The sequence below is a fragment of the Lonchura striata genome, chromosome 1, assembly GCF_050655825.1.
Source record: "Lonchura striata isolate lonStrDom1 chromosome 1, ASM5065582v1, whole genome shotgun sequence".
NCBI lineage: Eukaryota > Metazoa > Chordata > Aves > Passeriformes > Estrildidae > Lonchura > Lonchura striata.
The window spans coordinates 77,113,287-77,138,877 of record NC_140703.1 but is presented as its reverse complement, the minus strand read 5'-3'; positions in this window follow the sequence as shown (position 1 = coordinate 77,138,877).

Sequence of the window (25,591 nt, the reverse complement as noted above, 5' to 3'; positions counted from 1 at the left end):
GTACCAACTCAGGTGTAGCATCTTGTATTTAGACACACTGAAATTCATTAGATTCTTGTGGGCTCACCTCTCAAGTTTGTCCCTCTAGACAGCATCCTGCCCTGTTGGGTCCTTGGAGACAACTTCATAAGGTGAAGGAGTTTTAGCAGTTTTAGAGCATTGTTCTTACCAAGATATCACTTGGTAAATATGTGCAGCATATTTTCACTTTTTTGGTTTTTTTTTCACATTCATATGGTCATATGGTTTGATTATTTTTCCCAGATAAACATCTTCTTTCAATCAGGATAAGTTAAAATAATGTTCATGTTTTCAAATCTGGGTAGGCTTTTGTAAGTATGTCTATGATGTTTCAGTGTGCATTAACCTGCAAGTTAGGTGTCACGGGAAAGTTCAGATACATGAAAAAAGTTCCTACTGTGTTCAAAGTTAATGAGACAAGGCTAAGCTAGCTAGAGTTCTTCAGCATAAGCTAAGAGCATCTACACAAGCAGCTACTATAAATCAAGTGAGATGGGTGAAACTGTTGCACCACAACTTGTTCATTTATATCAGCCCTTTATTGTGTTTTCAAATCTAATGTTTTGATATAGTAAGCATCATAGATTGTAAATACATAATTAATACACTATTTCCCTGTTGTGTTTTACTGTTCAACTTTCTCTGCCTGAACTGCATTAAACTTCTTCATTTAAAAAAGAAAACACTCATATTCATGGTTGAGATGTTGATTTAATTTAAAGTTCTTAACTGATATATATGATTTTATTCAGTGTTAGATTACTAATGTGTATGTACAATGATACATAGTAGTGATATAACACTAAGTATTAATAATGAGTCAGACTAGAAGTAGTTAATTTAATACTCTTTCTCTTTACATTGTATACAACCCACATTTTCAATTCATACCTTCTTTAACACATAGCCTGGTAAAGTTTCACATATAAGTTTTATGTAACTAGTCACTTGTGGTAGAGTGCACTATTCTATCACTCCAAGCTTGCTACATGAACAAAGTCTAGATCTTTAAGATGTGCCTCTTCCACACTGCTCTGATGCTGTTTATTCATTATGAATTGTGTATTTTGTGCTCCTAGACTGTATTAGGATGTGTGAACTTGCTTTGAGCTTGACAGTTTTACCCTAAGCACCAGACGCTGAAAAGCAATTTAGGCTCCTCCACTTCCATCACTAAACTGCAACATAGCTTAAGCAAGACCATTTTCTTTAAGAATGGCATGATTAATTTGTTTTAAATGTCCTGAACATACATAGTGTTATGAAAGGGAAGACTGGACTGCCCTATAGGGTATAGTCCCACAGAGTTTTCATACAATCTACACCTACAGTCTGCACTGCCCACACCTCTGTTTCCACCAGAGTGTCTGAATTAATGTAGGGCTGTGATGCAGCTCACCAGAGTGGTGTCTTAGTGAAAAACTAAAGGTGTTGGTTGCATGCTTTGGGGAAGGGATAAGGGCTTTCAGGTACGTTTGAATCTGCAAGGTGTCCTTGGATTGTGTTGGAGGATGTAAAGAGGGGAGGAAAGCAATCCTAGTATAGGTTTGTCCTTATGCTTTTGGGAACTGACTACATCCCTCCTCCAGCTCAGGTTTAATCTTGGAAAAAAGCTGGCTGGTACAGTTGAATAGTGAGCTAGTGGTTTTGATTATGTGAGCAAGTGCTTCAGTTTTCTGAAGCCTAGCCTCTTGTGCTTTCCAACATGGACAACATGTAGATCTTCTCTAGGATTCAGGAAAAATAGGTGGCCTGAATCATGCTATTGACTTACTACCTATTTGTAAAAAGGTATGAACTTTGCTTTTTAGGCAAATAAAGTGATTCCCTGTTAGCTTTGACATGCACTTTCACACTGTTACAGGGATTATTACCTTTCATGCCCCTGAGGGCCTAAATGAGACACAGTGTTGCTGCTATAAACCAAAAAGTATAGATCCCAAGCAAGAGTTGCCACAGTTTTAGGAGCTCAAGATCCTATTTTCCTGCCAGAGCTGGTAATGAAGGCAGAGATCCTCTCTCTTCCTCTTTCTCCTTCTTCTCTTTCTCCTTCTTTTTCTCTGTGAGGTTTCTGGAAGATATTAACAACTCTGTTAGTTTGTCAAACCCTGGGAGATTTTCTCCAAACTGCCACACCTGCAGGAAGCTGGGGGAAGCTGATCTGTCTAGCTTCAACCAGAATAGCTTATCATTAAAATTAGACTGGCGTTGTCTAGTAAATACAAAACTGACAGCCTGTGGTGTATTACACTGTGTGCTGCTGCCTTCTCCTGTAAAACAGATGGTTTTTAAACACCAACTGAACAAACAGCCTTTCAGAGGTAGTCTCCCTTCACAAAGCAGTGTTTGTTGCCCTCATTGGCCTCTCTGATATCACTGCACTGAGATACATATATAACATATTTAAGTCGCAGTAAAAAATTTCTTTCAAAATTTTAGTTGTGAACCATAGGTTATACCAGTAAATTCAGCAGACTCTAGGAACTCTCAGGAGAGGCTGAGGCCAGATGTAGAACACAGCATTAGGAAGGATGAATCACTCCTATCCTCCCATTTATCAATGCTGATACCCATGACAGGCTGAAGGAGAACTAACAGTTGTGGGAGAATATTTAGCCTCCAAATTAAACAAACATTTTGAACATTTGCCATCAGTACCTAAGTTTTCAAAAACTTCTTTTCCCCCACTCTTGTCAATACTGATAAAGCACCAGCCTAGGTCTATAGTGTCAGTCCAGGTTTATTTTCAGCATTAGAAACTTGCTTTCGTTTTAGGTATTTGAGAATATCTTATTTATGCTCAGAATTACATGTTAGATATTTTTGTAAACCTTAGACTTCATAATCAGGAAGACTTGAGCTTAAATACTGTAATGAAAGCAATTTAGGTCGGTCCTATAGAGTGTAAATAAGACCAAGTGGTCAAATTCTAAAATGCAGTTACACTTACTTTTGACAGGACATAGGATTATGGATACTGCTGTTCATGGAATGCTGCCTGGAACATCTATAAGCCTTCAACTGCTTTGCAAGGAAATACCTTGTATCATTAAAACTGTGGAGTCATGAACCTTAAAAGAATCCACAGACTAGGAAAAAATAGTTCTGATTTGAATTTCTAAATCATGTTGTAATACAGGCTTGTTTGAATATTATGCAGTGTCAGGTGAATCAGACAAGAGGGAAATAATTAACAGATTCTTTGGTTCTTTTGACCTCAGCTTCCCTGATGCTGATTAGGGAAGTTTCTTCTAGGGTAGGAGGCCAGTTTTCAGATGAAAAAATATTATACACAGACATGGCATAATATTATGTCACCAGTCAAACAGTAACATGCCCTCAAAGGAGAATATATTGCAGTATTCATTTACAAGATCTTTTAACAGTTGTGTATGATAAATGTCATTTTGATTTGGTCTGGTATGCTGTTCTGTCTTGAGATGATAATTCTTTGCATTTTAATTTTATTAACGTAGCATGTTAGAAAATGGTGTTCTGGATCCACATAGTGAATTATTCATTGCATTTCAAATATTAAGTTGCCATCAAATGCTTTCTGATCTGCATTACATAAAGTCATGCTGAATCTCTAATGTTTGGACTGCCTATGTAATGAAGAACCTCTCAGACAGTGTTCAATCAAAATACACTTGAGAGAAAGCAGACACAGTATTTTGATAAGCATCACAACTACCTCAGAGTGTTATTTTGTTCGGGTTTTTTTGTTTCCTATGCAGAAAGAATCCAGAGATCACCACATCTCTTCTTCTTAGAACTACCTGCTCAAGCACAAGAGTTTTGATTTTAAAGCTATTACAATGAAATCATTAGATGAGTTTCTAGGGCTGCTGCTACTGGTAAGGCTGTTAAAATAATTATTTAAACATCTCTAATTTTACCCAACAGAAAACATACTCTCACTATTCTTTGTAAGAAACATGATAATGTGTTCAAAAAGCAAAACATGTCTGTAACATGTCCTTCGATTGCAGTCAGGAAAAGGTGCTCTTCACCACTTTTTGTGTTCTCTGAGAATGTAAAAATAAGAAAAAACAAAAAACAAAAACAAAAACACAGAACTCATATGACTAAAACCACGACTTTTCAGAGTTTAAAATATATGGAGATTAAAAAGAAAGTTAACTGTTTAGAGAGTCTAAGTCAGAAGGGAATGTTATTTTTAGACATTGACTGAATTTATTCCTTCTTGTTTTAGCAGATATGCTGTCTTGCTTTTATTGTTGTTGCTGTTATTTTAATGGTTGAATCACCTGATCTCTGCTTTAGTGCTCCACAGACACAAGTACTGGAAGACAAAAATCTCCATCATTCAGGTACACCGGATTTTTTTGTTTCGCTTCTTTGTCCTTGGGAGTCAGGGAGAGAAATTGCTCTCAGAGTAAAGCTGTGCTTCGTGCCTTCAGCTGTTTCCGTGGCCAGTTTTACATCCTTAAACATTCAGAAACATGCCCGTGCCCTCGTGGCACGCTGTAATTCTCAAGCTTTATTCTCATTAAAGCTGTGTTTCGATGCTAAGTCGCTAGGTGGCATGTGGCAATGAAGCAGAGGGAAGTTAATGCTGGGAAGTTCTGGTGAGCGCATCTGGCACCGGACTCCTTGGAACAAACACGTCAGAGTTAATGCGCTGCCATCTGCCTCTATCTTATTCACTTGTTGGACAACACATCGCAGTTGTCTATTGCTCAACATGCTTTTACTCATAAATAATACCAAAATCTGTTCAAATATTTCCTTTTGATAACTTCGTGAAAAATTATTGTGTGCCTGCTTGTTGTAGAAATAGTCTTTTCCTCCTCTCCCATCCTCTGCCTAATAAAAGCAGCCACAGACTGCATCTTCTTAACAACATAACTAAAGTATATTAAAAAAAGAAATATAAATTAGGGAGATACTGTGTGTGAGGGAGAATTAGTAGAAGGAGATAACAGTGCATATATAGCTATATTATTCAATGAAACTGTTATGATTAAAATAAAAGATTATTATTCCAAGCATTAAGCCTACAAAAGAAAAGTTTCTGTCCCATCTGTACAGGCAACTGAAGGAGAATGGGTCTGCCGGTTTTCAGAATTCTCTATCACAGAAATCGGTGGTAATTCTGCAGATGGAGGATACATTTCCCTATAGAAATAAGCAATAGGAGCAACAGACAGGTACAAAAATTAGTATCTATTCTATCTGTCAGCCTTTAAAAGTTTCTACCCATGTTCTAGGATGGCACTGATTATACAAAGATCCGAGACAAAACGTATTGTGTATTTTTGTAACGTTGTCTTAGTTCGTTTAAAAATGTCAGAGGCTGTGACGATCTATGCCAAAATATGTGGGGAAGCTGCAGACTAAAATGTTCTGGTTTTGTATGCCATCCCTTGCCTTAAGAAAAACAGCCTTCTTATTTCTAAATTTTAAGCCGTATCAGTGATCAGGTAGCCTATGGAAGCCAGTTGTTTAGTGATGATGTCATCCTGTCCTGTGAGATGTGTTCCCTTCTCCACCTACCTCTGAACACTCCCTATGGAAAGCCTTAAAGACATGAGAATCTCAGGTGGTGTATGGGTGGAAAGACACAGATACTTTTCCTGATTTTCATTTCTTAATTTGCTGCCACACCCATCTGCAGATGTAGAAGTTACAAGGCTGTGAGGTACACAGGAGATCTGAATTTGGGGAAGTGAAGTTTTAAGGTACTGAATGCAGAGTCATGATCAATTCCAAAAACTCCCTGGAGAAACAAGGCTCAGGGGAGACCTCCTTGCTCTTTACAACAACCTGAAAGGAAGTTATAGTGATATGGGTGTCAGCCTTTTCTCCCAAGTCTCAAGTGATAAAATAAGAGAAACAGCCCCAGGTAGCACCAGGGGAGATGTAGGTTGGATATTAGGAAAAACTTATCTGAAAGGTTTGTCAAGCATTGGAACAGGTTGCCCAAGGAAGTCACCATCCCTGGAGGTATTTAAAATATGTGGAAATGTGGTACTTAAGAGCCATGGTTTCAGGGTAGTGTTGGCAGTGTTATAGTAACAGTTGGACTCAATCTTGGAGGTCTTTTTCAATGTAAATTATTCGATGATTTTATGAATGTGTGACTCTTTGGTTTTGTATCTTCTGCCTGATGGTTCTCATCCCTTGAGGGGGGCTCACACAGGCTAAGAGGCAAAGATCTGCCAATGACCCCCAGCTGATCAGCTGAGAGTTGAATTTCTAGTGCAGTGCATCCTCTATGATCCAATCCTTTCCTTTGGACCATTGGAATCAAGGAGGATACTGTCTGGGCAGCTATTACTTAGAGCCAGCCCTTATCAAGGTATTATTAATGCACAAAAGGATTACAAACAAAGAAAATATCAGGATTTGTCCAGTTTAATGACACATAAATTCTCTACCCATAATTTGGTGTTTGATTTTTAAGCACAAAATAGGGTTCATTAAAAAGTTTTATTTGGGAGCCACCTGTATGTCAGAGGGAGCAAAATGTCATATAAATTTGACATAATTAAAGAAACATATCAGATGATGTCTGAAAATATTTTAAAAGAAGAAAAAAAATATAATTTCTATTAGAGAGAAAGAAAATACTTAGAATTTAAGCAGTCAACTGAAGTAACTGATTATGTCTCAGTACAAGCTTTGTCATTAGCATAGCAAAAAAACCTTCCTTCTTATAATGAATTAAATGTTCTTCCTTTCTGGATAATTTAATTGCAGAGCGAAGAGGTCACTTAAAGTTAAGCAAGTGATTCATAAAACATAGTCCTGCTCTGCCTGGCTTGAGACATAAATTACCCCCATGTCTGTGCTTTTTACTTTATTTGGGCAGTTTGTGTGTAGTTATTTCTGCTTATTCTTGAACTGATGCATTTCATTCTGACCGTGACCTTGATGGCTGCCCTGGGTTTTTATTCTATACTATGTCCCAGATTTTGAAGATGGTTAAAATTAAATTTCTCTTTAATAAGGTAATCTGTCTTAGCAGACATTGATTATCTACTTAAACAAGTATTTAATCACTCTTAATAGGACTGCAAAATGTCTTCATAATATAGCAAGGAATAAGAATTTGTGAGGAGAGAAAAAAAGAAAAGAGAGATGCCTTTGTTTGTCACTGCAAACATTGTATCTGCAATCAGGAATGCATTTCAAATCCAAATAAGTGAATTAGGATGTCTACATTTGATTATTTGTCCAGACTGTCTTCATAGGCAATGAGTCTGATTCAAGATGCCTGTTTATCTCTATTAACTCTTAAGTAAGCATTGCAAACTACTTCAATTGTGGTTGTCTAAACTTAAGTGAGATGTATCCTGCTCACCAGGACAAAATGTTTCACTACTGAAAAAACTTCCTTGCTGGTAGATAGCATGAGGAACAGCCTAAAAGAACTTGTTTCAAACTCACACAGGGTGAGATATATACCTCTTAATTTTGGATGTCTAAATTCAAGCTGAACACTTTTAGGAATAATTAATCTGGTTTTGACACTTGTAGGATGAGTTGAATCACAGCACAGAGATGAGAATAGAGAGATTTGTGCCATTTTATTGTCTTCCCTTATCAGAACCATATCCAATATGCATTGCAATGGTTGCTTGCAAGGGGTTTATCTTCAGGTGAGCAACAGTCCTGATTATTTTGACTTCAGTTGTATGAGAATTCATTCCCAGCAGCAGTACCAAAGGGAGTAATTCTGATATCAAGTCCCCCATGATCTGAGCCCCTAAAGATTTGGATCAAGCTTTGCAGGTTTTTTAGTTGTTAATCAGTGGCTATAGATGAGCAATTATGATAAAGCACTTGCACTGTGAACAATGTATGCTCGGCTAATTTTTTGCTTTAAGGAAGAGTGAAGGCAATCCCAAATTGAATGGGCTGTCTGTATGAGAACCAGCAGGAGTGTGTGGTACAGTGTGGAGCAGAACTGATCAGTAGCTAGGGGGAGGTAAGCTTGGAAGGATGAGTGTGCAGCCACTGACTTACTGACTGCCAACTCAAAATGGACCCCAGACTCAAATGGAAGAAAGAACAGCACATCAGGACTAATTAGCATGAGAACTGAGAGATATAGCTAGCAAATAGGGGTTTGAGTAGCCTCAAACTTAATAACTGTTATGTACCATGCAACCAATAAGTGCTGATGAATTTGTTTATTAAAGTTTATAAATAACGTAAGGTTATGATAATAGATAAGTTAGCCATTTGTTGCTTACCACCCAGCTTTGTGCCAACTAGAATGAAAAATAGAAATACCTCTCCTTGGTGTGTGAATTACTGCTTCCCACATCTGGGACAATATCTCCACCATTGTCACAGATAGTTCAAAGAGACTTAAATATGGAGGTAGCTCAGTGGAGACTGAAATGCTTGTTGTGCATATTTTCAAGAGTTTCCAGCATTCATGACTTGAATTTGTACTTACTTCAGTGTCATGTTTTTCTGTATTAACTTAACTTTTACTCATCTTCACTGAGACATGGTCAGGTTTTATATTAATTTTCTTTTCTGCTGATAAATTCTTAAAAAGTGTGTGTTTTGGCTGCAGTGAAAAGCAAAGATAGTCCGAGAGCTTTGATATATAGTCTTGTTTAAGTTTGTGAAAATTTATTATTTAGATTATATTATATATGTGATTGTCTCTAATATAAATGTTACAATAGGAATTTACAAATGGGACAGAGTGCTACTTTTAATGTGTTCATTTTCACAACTCTCATTTTGACTTAGGGATATAGCTGATAAAACACCCAAGAATTATATATCACATTATATTTCTCATTTCCATATACATTATTCCTAACTTTATTGTATTATTTTTTTTCCCAGTTACAGTCATCCAAAGATATGCAGAGAATTAGTCCATTGTTCTTCTTTTCATAGTCTAACAATTCTTTCCTTTATTCAAATGCTGTTTAATTACTTAGAAACTGACTGGCATTACATGTTTGAAGCCACTAAACAAATCAATGCTCATTAATAAACAGAGAAAATATGATTGTTTCATTTCAATTAATTGATCTTAGTTACTCATGACATTATCTCTTTAGAGAAAGACTATTGTTTGATGTGCAAGGCTTCCCAGTGTTATCCATCGTTACACACTCAGATTAACAGATCAACTCCAGTCAAATTGAGACATTAATAAAGTTCACAATACTGTCATAAAATATAAACTTTACTAATAAATGAAATTGTCACTTGAGATTCTTCATAAGACTATGTTTTCTGTTGGGCTAAATAAAACACACACACACAAATATACACATACACATCATTTAAAGAACTATGTTAGAACAGAATGATGTCTGTCTTACTATTCCTGTCAAAAATATTTCATTTTAAAAACATGATTTTGTTGCTTACTACAATGTCCTCCTACTGGTAAAGGTGCAAACATCCTATTATAAACAAATTCAGGAACACAAAGAACTTCATAATATAAGAAGTCTTACAGCAATTAAATAATTGTAATTAACTTTTAGCACCATTAATTATATCCTTTCCACACCTTAAGACTGAAGTGTGATTTATTTGCTATTTTATTAGATGGTATCAAAAGGATCCTAATTTTGTAATCTATATTATTTCCTGTGCAATTAAAAGTTTAAAGGAGTATAAATGCATTCTAAATAGAATGTAATGTGTTTACATTTTAAGAGTTTATTTTGTTGGCACAAAATGACCTTGCTAATAGAGCTGAACAAAAATGTGCAATAGGAACACTTCAGAATGTCAGAATGCAATCCTGTTTCCAGTCAGAAAGAGAAGCTCACTTCTGGGCAGCAGGGAGTCCTAGCTGATGCAGAGCCAAGAGCTTAAAGGTAAGTCCTTGACTGCTGCAGGCTTAACACTTTGCTTCTGCTTTCCACAGCAGGTGGCTGGAAGACATAGCCTGATGAAGTGGGACACATGATTATAACCTATTTGCTTAGGGTGTCTGTCTGGCAAGCAAAACTTCCCAAATTTTGACAGTAATGATACAGTTCCACAGTACAGGTATTTTGGTTGGTGAATCATGGATACAGTGACAGTGAATTTTTCATGTATTACAGCTTGCCTGCACAAGCATAGATATAACTAAACGTGAAAAATTCTATGCAAGTGACCTTGCTGATAGTGAAATGCTTATTTTCTGAAAGTAATTAGTGAGTGTCTTGACAGGATATACTAGCAGGAAAAATATGTATTAAAATCTTTGTATTTGTATCAGAGACATGGATTATTAAGACTGCTTATAGACATTATACATTCACCCCTGTATTTTCATATAAATGCAGAATTGAGTCTCACTGAAGAAAAATCCCTTCCATTTGAAAGCAGCCTTCATTTCTCTATGTGCAATGGAATGCATTTTCAGTGCAGTTCCAAATACCTGTATCACTGACTAGAAATACATCTTATTCCAACTGCCTCAGAAGAAAACAACATCCAAAGCAGAGCTTTTCAATCTTTTCAATCATGAAGGAAAACATTCAGTGCAGCTCCAAGTTCATAGAATCATGTTGAACACAAATTTTAGATTATCAGCTGTCTTGAAAATATTTGCCATAAGCATATGTAATTAATTTACATTTGATTGGATCCTGTGGAAGCTGTGTGTTTTTTCAGTACAATACTAGTTATTTAGAAAAAAATATGTTCACAGTCCTGTTTCTCTCTACACAACTGGAATAAATAAGCACAAAAGCCTGACAATCTGAAGCAAGAAAAATTCTTGTGCTTCTTAATGAGTCCTGTGTTCCAAAGCACTCTGTTCTCATAATTTTGAAATACCCTGTGTTTATCTTTTCCTTTCAGTCCATGATATAGCCTGCTACCTTTTCCCTCTGCCCCCTCCCTTTGCAGCTCTGTCCCTAGAACCAGCTGTCATCCAGGGCTGCCCGCATTAAGGAACCACTGAAGAGCCATCCCATGATGTGACATCATCTACAGTCATGGTTCAATTAAGTGAAAGGTCTTCTTAAGGATTAATTTGTGCTTAGAGACACTGATCTTCATTTCTTCTTTAATAGTCAATGAAGAGAGACAAAGGCTTCTCAGCTACTAATTTAGTCTATAAAGCTGGGTTCTTACAGAGGGTGATTCAAGGAAGGATCCTGCCTTTTTCATTTATACAAGGGACTGGACTTTGTTAGCACTATTGAGATATTCCCTGAAGACTTGCCTTTTAACAAAAGTGAAGGCACAGTAAAATATGTAAGACTTGTCAAAAATCTTCCCTCGATTCCAGTCTTTATGTACACTTGAAGCATTTCTCTCTTCACCTCTTGTTCTGTGAGATATTACCTCCAGGTCCAACAGTAAAAGTTGCTTGTATTATATCTCTACATATTAATTATTCTGGCACAAAAAAGGGTCAACTTTTCAATTCAGAGAATAATTCAAATTTAGAGCAATTAAGGGAAAAATCATCTAAGGGAAGAAAAGAATCAGTTTATACTGGAAAACTATCAACCATCTTAGCCCACTCCCTTCTCTCTTGAATTGGCAAGAGGATTTTCATGCTAACCATGTAAGTAAGCTTGTATTACTAAACCATCTTGGGTTCATCTCCTTGTCGAAGTTGTTAATATTTCTTTTTTTTTTTTTTTAAATTTTTTGGGTCAAGTCTAAAAACAGAGATAAAATTTCTCGTTAAAAATTACTGCAGAGTCAATACTTATGGTTTTAGTTCAAACCAGATGCCAATTCTTTAGCCTCTAAGTACTTTGCCACATCTTTTTTTAAATTTTTTGTCTTTCCAATAATCAGAGGAATACAATATTTTTACAAATGTCAGAAGTTTATAACATTCTGCCTCTACAATTGATAAAAATACATAACTCTTTTTAATATAAAAATGAATAGTGCTTTTAAAAGTTCAAATTATATTAGAATATTTGCAAGTTTTAGTCCAGTAGTACCATTTGATCACTTAGACTAAAAGCTGACACAGAATACACAGTTAATTAAAGATACAGAGAGTTAAAAGTTTTAATTTCAAGGAAACATATTAGTCATTTCAAAATAAGGCACAGATTTTTCAGAAGTGATTAACATTTATTTTAAATGTACATAATGCTTTTTAGAAATAGTTCACCATATTTCAAGGTCAGCAGATTCACTTCAGAAAATAAGGATTCTTTCAGAGTTGTTAGCCTGTGCACCTCTCTTGTAACTACCTGTTATGCACAGCATGAAGAAAATGACACTTTTTTATTATCATGTTGTTTTTCTTAAGATAGCAAGGTGATAAGTTCAAAGGTGCTCTAAGTGAACAGCTAATTGCATGTCAACTCCTCTCTGCCAGCAGAGACTGTGTAAATGAAGATTTTTTAAAGGAAAAATAGATAATCTAAAGTTCCACTAGAGAACTCCATTGAATAGTTTACATCTGAAAGAAAGAAAGGCACACAGTATACCGGTCTCATGTAACTCACATGTCACACCAAACATAGATTTTAAACAAGTACTTTATGAATATTATAGTTTAATTAAATTACTAGAGTTTTTTTTTTTTTTTCTTTAAGAAAAAATGCTTTCCATCAAATCTGTGAAAGCTGTGTAATTCAATACTTAGTTGTTCATTGGAACAATGTTTTGGTGGAAATAGAACCAACTCCAAGACTTTGACTCAACCTTTAATCTTTAGTTAATCACTAAATTAAAAAGTAAACATTAAACTATTCTTCTTCTGAAGAGGTAACCACCCAAAGGAAATAATCTCTTTAAAGGCTCTAGTATAGTCCTGTCACCATCACCAAGCATCAGTAGAAATTTTAGAAGGGAAATGGGTTAGATAATTTAAAAGAAAATATAGTAATATTTATTTTAGGAGACATTCATGGTGGGAAAAAATATGGATCAAGTTAAAAATATATAGAAAATGAATGTTAAAAGGGTAAAATTTTAGGATTAAGCCAAGGATTGAAGAAGTTTTAAAATCTGAAAGTAAAGAGGAAATCTTTTAGATTATATCTGCGATCTCATCTTTCCCATATATATGTTCATACAAAATTGTTGATTTCTCAGTTAGCAAAGACAGGAGAACCTTTCAGTTTTCTATGAAATTGTATTTTCATGTTAAGAAAACAATTGTGGGTTTTATTTTTGTTTTGTTGTGTGTTTATGTGGAGTTTGGTACTGTGGGGTTTTTTTGGTGCCTTTGCATAGTTTGTAAAATATTTTTAGTAAATAAGGTGGTTATAGATAATGAATTTTACATTCTACAGATGGCATAATCTGACTATCAATTTTCTTTGAAAGAAAGAAATCAAGATACATTGTTTTCAGTGCTATGACAAAATGTTAATAGAAAGTAAAAGAAAAATTGGAAAAATTTACAAATATCAAAATAATCACTAAAGGTGAAATCTGTCTCACTAAGCTTTAACCCCCTGAAAATGGGGGTTTATTTATTTTAAACTGTATATGAAAGCTTAATTTCATAAGTGAGGCACAGAGAGATAATCCAAAAAATCTAGTAATTTAATTAAACACCCACATTATTATTATCTTGCCTTTAGGTAATTTCTAGACAGAACCAAATAAAGTTTAAAAAGTATCCTACCAAGTGTATCTGGAAGTCATTGAATCAGGAGCATTTTCATGCTGTTGTGAATATATTTGTTGTGCTTTTAATAAATATAAAGGAAAAACAATTTCAGGGCTCTGGATGTCAGGTGCTCACCAAAGAAGCTGTATCACTCCACCTCTCAACTAGAAAAGGGAAAGAAAACAACACAGAGCCCATGGATTGAGATAAGGACAAGGAGAGGTCACTCATCAGTTACTGTCACAGGCAAAGAAGACTTTACTTGGAGAAATTAGTTTCCTTTACTGTCAATTAAATCAAGAGTATGGTAATGAAATGGGCTGCTGGGGCATAGCTTCTTCACCATGGTCTGCACCACGGGCTGTGGGGGAATTGGCTCAGGTACCTGGAGAACCTCCTGCCCAACCTCTTTCTCTGACATTGGTCTGCAGGCCTGTTGCTCTGACATGTTCTCACTCCTTTGGCTGAATTGCACAGGGTATTTTCTCCTTCTTAGATGTGTCATCCCAGCATCACTCATGGACTTGGCCTTAGCCAGCAGTGGGTCTGTCTTGGAGCTGGTTAGCATTGGTTCTGTCAAACATAGGGGAAGCTTCGAGCAGCTTCCCACAGAAGCCATCCTGCTACCAAAACCCTGCCACAAACCCCAAATACATTCCACCCTTTGCCTCTGCTTCATCTCAAATTCCTCATGTCCCTGTTTGTGAGCCAACAAGGCCTGTGCTATGTTGATTGTGGCTGAACCACTAACATGTGCTGTCATTGCCTTCCTCATCAAGGTGAGAAAATAACATGGGAAAAATCTCATGGTTCAAGATAAAGGCAGATAAAGAAAGAAAAAAAAAAAAGGCTGTGTGTGGAAGCAAAGAAAACCCAAATTATTTATTCGCTACTTCCCAACAGGAGGTAATGTCCATCTACTTCCCTGGAAGTAGGGCTGCAGTGCACATAACATTTGTCCTGGAAATCAATTGTCATAATAGCAAATGCCACTCCCCTGCCTCCCAATTCTCCTAGGTTTTATTGCTGAACAGACACCATATGTTAAAGAACAACTCTTTGGCCAGCCTGGATCAGACATCCTGGCTGCGTCCCCTCCTAAGATCTTGCTTCCTCCCAGCTTCCTGGAGAGAGAGAAAGGTTGGAGATACAGCCTTGATGTTGTGCAAGCTCTGCTCAGCCAAAGCCAAAACACTGGCGTGTGTTGCCAACACCTTTCCAGCTACCACTCCAAAGCACAGCAGGATGTGGGCTGCTATGGGGAAAATTAACTCCATCTGTCAGACCAAATACAACAGGTAAAAGACAAATTGAAAAAGTAGTATTTACATTTTACTGAAGAGTTATTCTCGGTGGCTTCATAGCCTAACAGAAAGTGGTTTAGACAATTCAAAAGAAGTAAATAACTTCATTTATTTTTAGAGTATAAACACCCACTGTGTTTATAGTCATTCTATTTTCTGAAATATATTTTCAGTCTTAAAGAGTTTCAGTTGTTCTGTTGAAGCTGTTGGTTCAAATATTTCTTAGGTTAATGCAATAAATTTGCACTAATTTCTGTTTTCCAGCCAGATGTCTCCACCAGACTATGGAATCCTTAAAAAGTTTCTCATAGCTGACTTCAAAGCCTGAGGTAATTGCTTTATCACAGCAGGTTAGGAAATCCATGTCTGACACAGAGGTTGAGTCCTGAAAATAGTACAGGCATACAGGCTTATGTTTTATGCATATTTTGAAGACAAATTAGCTTGTTTCAGGAATTTTGATCTCAAAAGATTTAGCTCTTGAAAATATGGATGTTCCTTTATCACTCATTCCAACTGATGCTTCTGTTAAACATTTCATTTTATCAGAAACTCTCTTCAAGAATCCTACTTAGAAGCAACAGTGCAAAGAATATGAGAATAGTGGACAATCTTCTGGGGACAAAAGAATAATAAATAGTGAAGGAAATTTTACTGTTTTGTTTGGTGAGTCTGCTCGCATCCATTGAACTGGATACATCCCAGTAATTTTGAGACTCCTTTTATCTGTCAAAAAAATCCCTCCACAATTTAGACATTTGGGAAGTCCCACTCCAAAATTATCCTTTGTAACTGGAGGCAGATTTGCCAGGTCTCTAGAACCCTCCTTTCTCATAAAAACCTGAGACCACATAAATAAATTAATTAGGCAAAGACCTTTGAGCAATGTATCAATCCTCATATCAATCCTCAGCTGGAGAATCATTCTCAGCCACCATTCTTCTTTTACCCATATGATATTGTCAGATCTCAAAACAATTGCTTTGTGCCTGATGGACATTAAAAACAAAAGTACCATTATGTTAAAGAAAATATTATAAAAGAAACTTTAAGGCAAGAAAATGCAAAAGTAGATAACCCTTGGAGTACTTCCTGAAGTTCCTCAGTGTCTCTTAGCTAATTTAGGAATGTGTGCTGTCTCTCATTTTCTTTCTAACATATTTAAGCTGAAGTATCCAACTTGCTGTTACAAGAATTTGATTCCTACTTCCCTGTTAGTGGGATTTTGGACAATCCTAATAAGTTTCTTTATTTTTTAAGCTGTGTCTTCTAGCTTTTTCCACCAGCATTTCCTGATTTACATTTTCTGCAGTAGCGTCTGATTTGTTTACAATCTTCTCAAAGGTTTTAGGCTGTTTTCTCACTCTTATCTTTCTAAAGACATGTTTGTGAAACTGTATTGCTGATGTCTCAAAACCCGCAATTTTTTAATCACCATAGAAGACTTCAATATTAATTTTTGCAGTAAGTGTTGTATAAAGACCTATCATCATTCAACAGATGGTGAATTGGGAACAGTATCATTACAGAAGTATTTAACTTCCTAAACACACTGTTGGAGAACAAATGGAATTGATAATGGTATTAATATTGAATAGCCTTGGCTATTCAGATTTCTGACAGCTGACAGATTTCATTGCTAAGTCATTAGAAATCAACAGTTTATACTGATCTGGATACCCTTGTAAGGATTTAATAGAGAATAACCTTTAAAAAGTCAATTTAAATTAATTATATAAATAAAAGAAGAGGTTCTGTAAATGTTACCAAAATTTCTTTGGTTTGCAGTGGTCAGATTTAAGCTAATTTAAGGAATTAGTGATGCTAATGAAGGAACTAAGCATATCGATTCATAGACATACTGGGACTCCTGCACATTCAAAAAAAATTATCAGAGTCCTGGAAAAAATTGTGGAAAGGCATTATGGCCTCTTCTCACTGAAAAGTCAACTGTAAGGCTGTCAGGGGTACACTTGGAGGAAGGAAGAAAACATCAGGTAGGGAAAAAAGGTACTTACTACACATAGGTATAAATTTTCTGCTGCAAGTCCAAGTTAGACTGCTTCAAATAGAATAAGAACAAAACCCCAAGGCCATTTTAGTTTTATAAATAAACATGAATTAAAAACAAACAAACAAAACTAAACAACACCAAACAAAACAGACTTAACTCAGAAGCAGTCCAACTGCATTAGCACTGCACTCGACCAAAGGCCATCTATTGGCCCCCTGCACTTGCTCTTAGGCAGTTAGAAGAGGAAGTAGTGAAAAAAGTTTTAAAAATTTAAAAATAAAAACTACCCATCCCAAACAAAAGAAAACAAACTAAACAACCAAGAAAACAAATCAAATCCCAATCCCAAAATCCCTACAAACACCCTATTCAAGAGCAGGCCTATTCAATGGACTTATATAGCATGCAGGAAATAGAGAAGTCTCAATAAAATCATCCAGATGATGATTATTTGCAACAATGAGCATTAGTGCATCTGCTGTACATGTTTTGATCTTAGTTGCTACTAATGTTAACTCCATTACTTAACTCCATTAATGTTTACTCCATTTTTTATGAAAGCAAGATTATAAGGGTAAAGTGGAAAGATATAGACATATAAAATTAAATCCGAATTTAGCCATGAAGATTCTGGAAAGACACATTTTCTCTGGTAACTTGTAGAAATGGGATAGCTGCATCTTATTTGATTTTATTCAAACCTCAGTGATTTTCAAAGATTTTTGTCTTGACCAGTATATTTAAGTAAGATACTTCCCGAACTCAGTCCAAACTCAGCATGCATTATACAGAGATTAATGGTTTTCATTTGTATCTACTGTCATCCACTGTTTTTCAAGGAAGTAAATAATTACAGATACCCAAGTAAAAGAAGAGATTAAATTATCCCTAAACCTTTTTATTGTAAAAAAGCAACTTCTCGGGTCATAAAAATAAATTAAAGAGATCAACAAAAATTAGGAATATTGGTCACAGGGATTATATTTTAAAAAGTTACAATGACAGCTTTCTCATTCCTATTTAAATCAGATTGCACTCATTAGAGTCTAATCATTGGCTGTACTTGTACTAAGGAAAAAATAGTTCAAGTATTAATCAAATTAAATAAATATCCCCATCATTTCCTAATTGTACTTCCACATTAGTATCATCTTGCTTTTAGGTAATTTCTATACAAAACCAAATAAAGTTTAAAGTACCAAATAGGAAAATATATGTAACATTCTATAAATTGAAATAAAAGATAGCATTTTTTATATAACCCTGATATTCAGATACTTTGGATTATACAACAGAGACACATCTCATAGCTAACAGGGGCATTGCAGAAATGGGTGCAGCAGTGAATCATAATGGGAAGTTCCTCTGTCCTCAGTCCTGTCCCTACTATGTGGGTGCTTGGTGTGGACCTCTGAGTCTCCTGTGTGTCCTGAACATTCAAACCCAGATCCCTCAAAGCACCCCAGGACACTGGAGTAAAATTACTGCTAAAATAAAAATATGAGGGACTAAGAAGTTTCTAGATGTTGTGGGAGACATACGGCTGACACAAATTTTCTATCTCTTTGTGATTGAATGTTTATCTATTTATTTCTTCATAAAAGCACAATTAGAACAACATGAACCTATGTGTTAAATGTATACCTTTATTGTTAAAAAACCACAACCCAAACCAAACCAACAAAAAGAGACTGAAAGCTTTGTTCAGGATACCATGTTCATAATGGTGTTCACAAAGTTGAGTAATTATATATAGAATATTTGTCTAAGTTTTAAAATCATGTAATGTTTTCTTTTTATACTACTCCAGGGAAATAATATACTGCTCCAGGATACGTTGCATGCTTTAAAAATGTAATGAAACCTATTTAACATATAATTTCTGTGTGTATCTTCTCTTGCTTACAGACAGACATTTAAAATGTAACTTTTATTGTATGAACTACCAGTTTTACACCTTATTCCAAGACATTTGCCTTGACTGGCAGAGCTGCTGCTAGCTCACATTTGAGGTGTGGTTGAAAGCAGAAATAGGTTCCCCTGTACCAGCATCATCAGCTGATTTACATAAACATTGTCTACTCAGCTGATTTGGCTTCAAATAATTTCAGAGAAATATGGAATCATTTACAGTATCAACCCCTGTGTGAGCTGAATGTTAGTGCATAGGAGAGACAAGTACTTTAATGAAAACTTTTTTTTTCATACAAAATAAAATTAATGTTAACAATATGACAGAGAAGATGAGGAAGCATTGTATAATTCTGAGTAAAGGATTTTTCCAGAATGGAACACCAACAAAGTCCATGAAACCATTACTCAGATTCACCAGATTTCATAAAATCAATTTTTGTAAAATAAATTATTTTAATTTCCTATATTCTCATTTCTGTATTATTACATAAGAATGTGAGCTTCTAACCAAAAAGAGGCAAGAAAACATGAAATGAAAAAATTAATTTATTTAACAGCTTTAATACATAAATCAAGAGGACTGAAGACAAAGCAAAATTACCAGAGCTGCTTTTACCTTGTGATTCAGAATGATTTTTGAATGCCAGAGGATATCACCATACCAACAACAGCTGTTAAGTTCTGAGGTGAGAAAACAAGTACAGATCTTTAATAAAGGGTAAAAAGAAAAGGTAGTAGTTCTGATAAATCATTAGGGAGAGAAAAGGTGGTCTGCACTTTTGGACAAGTGATTTAGCTATCTGCCAAGTAGTCCACTGAGCACTCTTCATTTCATTGTTCAGGAGCTGCATTTAAGCACTTGCCCTTCTTCACCTGTGTGGCTCCTCTGAATGCTCCTGCCTCTACCCCCTGCATCGGTGCCAAATCCAGAAAGAGGTGGAGAGAGCAGTGGGCTGTTGCTGGGGAGCAAGGCGCCCAGCCATATGTGAGCAAAAAGAGCAGAGCAGGACCTCTGATCATCGCCATGGTCAGACCAGCCCTGCAGTCACTGCGATGTCGGCAGCAGTGCAGTCTGAAGTGGACACACGCAGCTGAGCCAGCAGGTTTGCACGGCCAGCTCTGTGACACAGCTCAGGCAAAGGCCATGGCTGCGGGGCTGAGCAGAGGGGAAGCTTCAGTGCTGTGGGGTAGAGGCTTCCAGCAAGGCCTCCACGAGGTCCTTCTGCCACCCAGAGTCCTCTCCCAGAGATTTTTTGAAATATTACGCAGCTGCACCACATCAGCACTGTCTTTGAGCACTGTCAGCCTGGCCTCTAGAAGGAAAGGGAGCTGTAGAGCCCCAGTGCAAATTCATCCCTGTGATGCCAACCTTGGCCTTTTCCCAGTAAGACCATTAAGAAATGATGGCTCATGGTCATGTCAGGGGCAATGAACTCAGGGTAGCACTAAAGGACAAGAAGGGCACTTGACCACAGTAAGTAGGCAGTACTTACCTTCTGCCCTCATTCTATGAAATTATCTAAGAAATGGCAAGCAAAGAATCCAGAAAAAAACCCCACCTAAAAAATTTAGATTAAAAAATGCTATGACCATACTCAAAAACCAAGAGAAATGAAATTTTATGATAGGATCTAGACATGTCAAGTAAGAATTTGGGCTCTCTAGTTGAATCTACAGGCTGGTTGAAAAATATTTTAAGTCCTGCATAGCTACTGAGATACCTCTCAATATATAAATATAAACAAAATAAAAGAGCTGAAATAATGCTATTTAAGTTTTGTGCTTAAATTTTAAGTCAGCAGTGTTTGTCTAGCTACCTAAGACCCCCGTCTATTAGGTCCAAATTTGCTATTAGGATCACCTTTGCTAATTAAGCCTACTTTTGGAATTAGAAATGTAAAAATACTGCAGTGTTTTTACAGTAAATTCTCAAACAGCTGCTAAATTTTACTGGTCTCCATGTTACACATCTATTAATTTCTAAACCTACTAATTTGCAATTGTTTCCAGGTGTTTATTTTATTGTTGATTAATAACTCTTTTTGCTGTTGTGAAGAGTGTTAATTACTCTCCTGAACCTTTCTGTAAGGCAGATAATAGAGATCATGGAATAGTTTAATTACAGGCTGTTGTTGCAGGTATAAATGGTTCATTTCAGAAGTGCTAAGTGAACAATAAATTTAATTCAGTACAGAATTGGGACATCAAGATCAAATACTGAATTTATTGTACTAAAGAATTTTTTGTTTTTGTTCTGAGGAGTTATAATTTTGGGAAGAAGTTAATTATAATTATTTAATCCATGCATCTCATCACCTTCCAACTAACATTTACAAGAAAAACTTTGTTCTCAGTTGTCCTTGTGCAAGTAGAGTTGCACAGGCTTATTTGGTTATGGTTTGATACATGATTTTTATCTCTAATTTTCAAAGGTGTGTACTTTTTTTTTCAGATGTATAAATTTTTTACTGCAGAAATAATCTTTGATATTTTTCCATGGAGTGGCTAATGCATGTACTTACACAAGGCCCTGCTACACATTGCCCTGCATATTTGAATGAAATCAGTAGGGAAGAAAAAAGATGTGTTTAATGTAAAATGGTGATAAAATTTGTTTTATGCTAATTCTTTTCAATGTATGAAATTTTAAAGGATTTTAGCTCTTAAATCTTGTTTTGATACTACAGTTATTCAAATATTTTATGTGCATGATAAAGCAGCAGCTAGGGATTGCTTCAGGTCCTTTAAGGTATGTAATTTTTTTAATCAGGGAGCATGATGCCCAGCCTGTTGTTGCCACTCCAGAGGCACAGGCCTGCACACATCCTCTACCTTTATATTTGTCTGCCACCTCTGTGAAAATGTTTCACTTAGTCTCAAGTGATAGCAGTTGTCAATGTTTAGATATACTGAAAGAGATTCAGATTCCTGAAAAATATTAATTTCAAAGTGATACTGCATGGCATTCCAAGAAACAATTGGGAAACCTTTATAAAGGTTTCAGTAGCTGCTAGGCTATTTATTGCCTGAAATAATGCAGGCAAAAATCTATTACATAGATCATCAGTATCACATTTGTAGATTACGTGTAGAAATTCCAGTTGCTGGAGCAAAAGGTTATGAACAATGTTTCCAACATTAGTGGAATGAGAACAATACTCTGTCAGGATGAAAATAAATCATAACCCCATAGTTAAATCTAGAAATGAAATATTTAAGTAATTGTTATAAGAAATTAGAGACAGAGTATTGAAAGTGAATTTTGAAATTTTACTATTGCAATTCAAGAAAATACTATCTCATGTACAGAGATTGTAACAAGGACATCATCCAGACAACCATGATTAGAAGATACAAATCAAAACACTTGTGCAAGTCTGGCATTGTGACTGGTTGGAACAGAGAGATAACAGTCTAACAAGGTTTATTAAATATAATATAAAATATGCTGATGGAATGGTGATCTTACAGTAAGGCAGATTAAAAATAAACAATCTACATATTCTTGAGAAATTACTGAAACATAATTAAAAATCTGCTTGATTATATTCATAGAGAAGCTATTAGATGAGGTTTTCTTTTCAAATTCTTACTGCACAGTATGGAAACCATGCTTGCACTAACAGTCCTTGATTTTCAAGATTGTCCTTAATGTTGCACATTAGGGAACCAAGAGTAATGTCCATCCACAGAACTGACATTTCTACTTTCTAGGAAGAAATTGCATTCAGCAATACTATCACACTATGGCATAACATTGCCATTGTAGCCAATAGAGGTGTCAAGTATCTCAGATGAATTGACTTCAGTCCAAGCTTCTAGGGCTTTAAAGACAAGCTTACAAGAAGTAATACCGAGTGTTATGAACACCTCAGCTAGCTCTAAATGATGCAATGTGACTGCACAGTGCAGTACCATACTCTGAATGCAGATTTATGCTACGTTAGACCTTGGAAGCAGTGTAAGTACAATAAGATAACCCCTGGCAGGCATAGGTACAGCACAAAGGTGCCTCCAGTTTCAGAACTAGCTAGGACACAGCCTCTGCCTGGCTTTTACTGTGCTGTGCAAATATAAATTATGCATTCTCATGTAAGGAGCTCTTCAGAAGGGCACTTTTGTTCAGCTCTGAGGACGAATAATGTGCAGTATATATTCTTTGTACTCATGTGCTTTAAAGCTGTAGCAGGAGTTTCCACAGATTTCAAACATCAGGAGCGGCTGACCTAGGGACATTCCCTTCACTTTTCCTTTTGTCCCCAGGTTCTAAAATGCCCTTGTTATCTTTTTGTGCAATTTCAAATCTGGACCTGAAATGTAGACCACAACAACTTAGTGTAAATCTTGGTGTGCTTTAGATTTTATTGATGTTAAAATCATTGATAAACCTAATGAAAAGAAAGCACCTATATATCCCTGAAGAAAGATTTGAACTTTGCAAGTACTAAGCCTGTACTAATTTAAGAGCCTTGATAAGCATTCCATAATTATATATTAACAATAAAAACAGTATTATCTAAACTATTACACTATTTACGTATAGAGAACTAAAAAAGTCCCATTTTTTGTCTAGAAATACAACATGAAAAAATGTAAGAGAAGTTACAGATTTAATATTTGCAGCAGTAAAATAAAAAACTTGACTAAAGGCTTTTATTTATATATCGTATTCAAGACTATACTTCTTTTTGTTAAAGGCAATGATTTCTTGATTACAATATATTTGTTTAACTGGATGAATAATACAGTTAAGTGCCTCATTAAATGACAGTCTATTGTATATTCTATCAGCCAATGGTGAGATTAATTTATCTAACTAGACTAGGAATCTGTCACTGGGTGATGATTTAGACCTCATCTTTAGGCCAGGGAGAGATCAGGTAGCTTCCTCTGGAAAATGCTGCAAATCCTTCAGCTCAGGAAGGATCTTCCACACCCAACAGAAAGGACTGGTTTATTCCAGATTAAGTATAAGAGTGGTGAAGCATTGGAACAGATTTCCCAGAGAAGGTGTTTATGCCCCATCCCTGGCAGTGATCAAGGCCAGGTTGTATGGGGCTTTGAGCAACTTAGTCTAGTGGAAGGTGTCCCTGACCATGGTAGGGGTATTAAAGTAGAGGATCTTAATGTTCCTTCCAACTCAATCTGTTTTATTTCCATTTGAGGTTAGTCTAGTCTAGTCTAGTCTAGTCTATTCTCTACTATTCACGCTCTAGAGAATGAATAACTGTCAGAAGACTCTCAAGAGAATAACAATGACTATAACAACTACTCAGGCAATAAATATGCAGTCTAGAAGAAAATACACAAGGAAGGAAACTCTCAAGCCAGAAAATCTGTTACTTACTACCCATGCGATACATTCAAGTTCCTAAGTTCAACTACCTAATTGCAGTAATTAAGTGTATATGAAATGCAGATAAAACAGACATGCCAAGTTAAATAAATACAAATAGTCAATACAAAGAACCTGAAGTCAAAGGCAAACATGCAGACAATTGAAAATCTGAGTGAATGCTATGAATAAAGCAATGCCTTTTAATAGAACCATTAAATGTGAACTGTAATTGCAGACAATGAGGGCAAAATGCTTGAACTTTGCCAGAATTATTCCAGGGATATGTAAAGACTCCGAGAGCTCAGGCTGGGTAAAAGGTAATTCACCTGGAGTAGATCGCAACTGCTGAGCACAGACCCACTGACTCAGAAACCCACTGATTCACAAGAAGAGAAAAATTGAGCATGGGGATTAATTAGCAATAGAAGCAAGGGAATCATTCAGCCAATAGAATCAGAGAAATGTTTGGCCATTAATTCCTTTGTTTTCAAAAATGTATAAATAGTGAGAAGTTGTGAATATTAGGACCACTGCCACCAGGAAGCCCAGGGTGAAGAATAGTCAGCCACCTTCTGATGACCTCTCTCTTTCCTCCTCTCTGCCTTTCTCTCTGTCCATCCCCCACCCCCTTCTACTTTTATATTTCTTTATATCTCTCTACCTCACATTTACTGTTAAATAAAATCCATACTATTAGCTTCAGCATGTGGCCTCGTTTGCTCCTTAATTTGGGCACAGGTATCTCTCAATTGCATCTTAGCAGGATACTTTACAGGTTTAAAAAACAAATGTAGCATACAAGAAGAAGCTGTTTATGAAGAAACGGTACTCTCTTTAATATATTGGTACAAGGCTGTATATCTGAGTATAATGGTAATTAGAAACAAACACTTCACTAATCGATGAGCAAATTTTGTGGATCAGATCTTAGAGTACATCTCTAATTGAATCAGAATCTGTCACTTAAGAGAGTAGAACATTTTTCCAACAAAACTGTATTTTATGCTTACCCAAATTAGTCTAAAAATTCATCTAAATTTCAGCATCTCAAGGCATCATGTAAAGATACATATATATTTATATACACATCTTTACATATACTATATATAAAATATAGAAGTATGTAGTAGGTCTAGGTCTCTGTGTACCTGTATGCATGTTATATAATGCACATTATTTGCCCATATTGTCATGTACCCAATAAAGTACATGCTTTTGGTAACTGAGAATAGCAAGATATAAAATATTATAGTTTCTTATATCATTTGTTATAATAATTTCTTATTGTTATTCATAATAAATTCGGCTTATACTACAGAGCACTGTTACTGACAAACTTCTTATACCACTGGCAACAGGCCCAGCTGTGTCCTATAGAAGGCAATGGAAAAAAGCTTACATTATATGGACAATTTCCTAAAGGCAGCTTTCCAGTATATCAAGGTACAGAAAGG